This window comes from Triticum dicoccoides, chromosome 3B (genome assembly GCF_002162155.2).
Source record: "Triticum dicoccoides isolate Atlit2015 ecotype Zavitan chromosome 3B, WEW_v2.0, whole genome shotgun sequence".
NCBI classification, from domain to species: Eukaryota; Viridiplantae; Streptophyta; class Magnoliopsida; order Poales; family Poaceae; genus Triticum; species Triticum dicoccoides.
In genome coordinates this window covers 83,495,061-83,499,405 of record NC_041385.1, presented here as the reverse complement: position 1 = coordinate 83,499,405, position 4,345 = coordinate 83,495,061, and positions in this window count along the sequence as shown.

Below are 4,345 nucleotides of genomic sequence, written 5' to 3'. Positions count from 1 at the left end.
GGCGAGCCGGAGCTGGAAGCCGCCATGGAATATACCATCCGCGAGCTGCTGTTCGTACTCCCCTGTGCTGGAACCGTCCACCGGAGATGCTTCAACCACGGCAGCGCGAGTGCGCGACCTCCTCCCCTACCGCTGCAACCATCTGCTTCAAGACGAACTTTGGAAGCATTTTTTTTCTCCTCCACCGATGTTGCAACCGACCACCAAAAAAGCTACAACCGTTCAATTCGAGAGCTTCAACTAGCGGTATATCAAGCTTCAACCGGACACCATGCACTGAAAAAAGCTACAACCGTTCATACGAAAAGCTTCAACCGTAGTATGAAAAGCTTCAACAAGAGGTTGAAAAAGCTTCAACCAGATATGCATGAAAAGCTTTTCAAGAAGTCATTGCCATGGCGGAATGCTACAACCATCGACATAAAATGCTACAACCCTTGATGAAAAAAGCTTCAACCCGCTTTATACAAAGATTCAACCAACTGTATAGAAAAGCTTCACCCCCACGAGTACACAACGAAAAAAGTTGCAATTGTTGACATGAAAAGTTTCAACCGTAATTCTGAAAAGCTTCAACCGTATTTCTGAAAAGTTTCTACCAGACTGTGACAAAAAGCTCGAATCGGCAACTCACCATTGATGCAACTGACTACTGCGGTGGCTTCCCGGCGGAGCTGCAACGGCGACGAACTCCAGGGACCGGCAGGGGTCAACTTTTTGTTTGCTGGGCCCATTTTTTTGCTGCATAAGAGGGGTGGGGCCATGCGGCATCTGTGCTCCAACCGGCGAACGGCGACGGCGAGGGCGAGCGGCGACGGCGACGGCGAGGGCGAACGGCGACGGGGATGACGACGAGGTAGACGCGCCATGGCTGGGTGCGGGATGGCCCGTGGCGCTTGCGTTGCTCGATCTGACGCGGAAGGTAGACGACGATGCGGAAGGGGATCAATCTGACGGTTGGGAGGCAGTGCATCGGACGGCCTGGGCTCGACCGGCCCAACTGTTGGGCCGGCGCACCGGCGCAGATCACTGCCCAAAAAAGAAAGACCGTAGCTAGCTCAGCTGCACACCGCGCTTCACTTGTGGTTTGGAATTGGTTTGGTTTGTGTTGGTGCACACACATACTTATAGATGTAAAACATGACGAAGGCATCCTCGCTGATGCGGGGAGAGAAAACGTTGGATCCAGGGGCATTTTTGGGGTTTTTGATTAGTAGAAGATGATTGTGGCGGGTGCGTGCGGGGTACGCCGGCCGGGGAGACTCGCTCGACTGACTTTGAAGAATTCCACGATTGAGAGGGACTATGATACGTATACTATGAGACTAGACTGGACTGGGAGGCAGCGGGAAAACTCTCCCTCTCGTGGTCTCTGCTTTCGCTCCCTGAGACTAGACTTTGGAGTCGACTGTACGGCTCGGACCAGCACCAAAGTTTCCGGGAAAACACCCCGAACACGTCATCGAATTTCATATCTGATAATCCTAAGACGTCGGAGGAGAAAACCATACGTGACATCCACGAACAACGAGCCCAACACAAGTTTCATCCCCCTCAACAGATCACGTCATGTAATACTAGGATTAAATACTAATGGCCGTAAATAACTCGTAATTAGTTAGTTTTTCAGGCCTAGTCTAATTCATGCAGTTACACGTTGGCCGCGTATGCAACAAAGCCCAACTAAACGGGCCCATGATCAGGCCATATTTTCCATCTCGTTGCCCCTTGACCTTGCGGCTAGCGCCGCACGTAGCCTCAGATGGATCGGCTGATCGACATGGTGATTTTTCGCTTCATTCGCGTATGACTGGCCGCCGCTGTCGTCCATCCATTCTACGCTAGTCGCCGGGCTGTAGGAGACACGCACACTGCCAGCTACCGGGGCTCTAGTGTGCTATGGTGTAAGTCATGGCTGCTCTATCTCGATGCTTCTGCAGAGTTGCTGTGTTCTCAAGTTCACCACTGCTCTACTTGATCTGCGCTCTAAATCTGAAGGTATGTATATTGGTCCACAGATTATAAGTAGTAGCTAGTTCATTTCTGTATGGATTTCAGTTTTCTTCATATGAGCTCTACAGCCAATAAATTAATTCCCTAATGGGGTGTGTATCTTTTTAATGTGCTTTTACTAATTTTGAGCTGTCTAATTTTTTCTTAAATCTCATTAAGTTATTTGCACATTAGTTAGCATGTAACTCATTCTTGAAAGTGCAATGTAAGATCTACTTTAGTCTCTGTGATTAATATGTGGTAGATGCCAACGCATAAAAAGTGTGAGAGGTGAGATGAGTATGGTTTAACGATGTCAATTCAAAGACATAGGAAAATGGCCAAGATAAAAATATGCACATCCTAATTAATTTTTTTAATTTGGTATGAGACAAGAACAGAGGGGAAGACACAAACAATAACTCAGACTTGATATATTTTGTTGGTCTATATTTTATGAAACCATATTGTTCCTCGCCCCCCTTTAAGTCTAAATCCTGGCTTTGGCTTTGCCCCCTCTTCGATCTCCAGATAGGCGTCCCTCCAGCGGGACACGTTGGTAGCTGCAGACTTTGATGTTGGTGACTATGACTACATTAGCACCGTCACTTTCTAGAATTAACCCGTCCTAAGCAAAACGGAGAACTGGATTCGCCTGGGCATCCTCTGCCTCCGAACAGATGAGATACCGAGATTTGTTTGCCCGGAGGCAAAACTGTTCAAACCCCGCACCACTGGCAGTTTCTTTCCCCTTGGTCAAAACTGTTCCGATTCTCCTTCCAGATTCAGGCTACACGCGTAGCTCTGCAGAAAAGTGACCGAAGCAACAGTCGTTATAAGCCAGCCAGTTTGTGAGGGCTTTTGACGTGAACCGGTCAGTCTTTGCCTAGAGCCAAACCGTAGAATCTTGACTAGTGCTTCAGAATCTCATTAGGGCATGTACAATGCATAGCCTCAAGGTGATACCTCGCATGCCATGTAGGATCGGATATGACGTAAAGTTGGTTCGGATAGGGAAGCGGGATCCTCTTCAAGAGGCGGATGCTGGAAGAGAAAAAGTGTCGTCCAGTGACAAAAGCTGAAAAGGTTGGAGTGAAAAGTAGAGATGCATGTGTACTAGAGTCTTCATTTTTTAGTTCTTAATTAGGCCCACTAGTGATAGCTTGCATTGGGGAGAAAAAATAAATGTAAATGCCTCAAATTACTTTTTGTCATGAGGCATATGTATTCATATGCCACCATTGTACATGCCCTTAACGTCCCCGACCCAGAAAATGTTTCGCACCAGAGGCTCATTCAACTATTTACTAGTAATATCCGACGACAACAATTGGTGCCCACACCGGAGCCGGGATAGTTTTCTGCTACCTTCGATTTTTAGAGGGGTGGGATTTGGATTCATAACCTTTTGTATTTGAGTTTAGTCTCTTAGCATTAAGCGATGAATATATCATTCGCCTGACTTCTGTATTTTTCAAGATGAATTGACGAGAAGGAGAACCAGAGTACCTAGAAATTCATTCCCCATACTTCAGAATGCATGCACTTAGAGCAACTCCAACGAGCCGAACCAAATAGACGCGCGATTTGTTCGTTTTTGTTCGTTTGGGTCGGCCGCCTGCTCGTTGTCGGCCCCCTTTCTAGGACGTTTGGGTCGGCCCTGCGCCCAATACGCAAACCTTTTTCATGTCTGCACAGAATTTTAAAAAGGCATGTGGCCATGCCATCGCCGAGAGTTCATGCGGGTGCCATGCCAGCATAAAAAAACACCACACATGCTGGCGCATTTGCCAGTGACCGGCACACATATCATCACACAAAAAAGGGGCGGGAGTTTAACCACACCATCTCGGTCGTGGTCATGCCAACACATTTGTCGACATACAAAAAAAGATGACGGTCTCGTCATCAAACTTGAGCATGTTGGCTTGCATCTTGTCGAACCAAGGCCTCTTCCTCGGGGACACGGTTCTTATTGTGTGTATGTTTCAAATGCATTGATATGTGTGGAATTCGACACCTACTTTATGTGCTTTGGTAGCCTTCCATACAGGGAAATACCTCCTACTGTTTTCACTGAGCCTTGCCAGTTCGCTACTGCTCTAGAACACATGGATTGACCGGCATGTATCCTTCCTTGTTCCTATCTACGGGGAAATGTCACGCAGTGTTTATTATAGTCATTGTGGCTTTGCTACGACTTGGTTACACTCGCTGCTCCAGAATACTTTTCAGAGAAGTAGTAGATCATATCCTGGGGACTACGCACACAACCAGGAGCAAGAGTATTGTACCAAGCTTTAGCATCACCCTTTAATGAGAATGGAAATAATTTGAGAATATAGTAATAGTG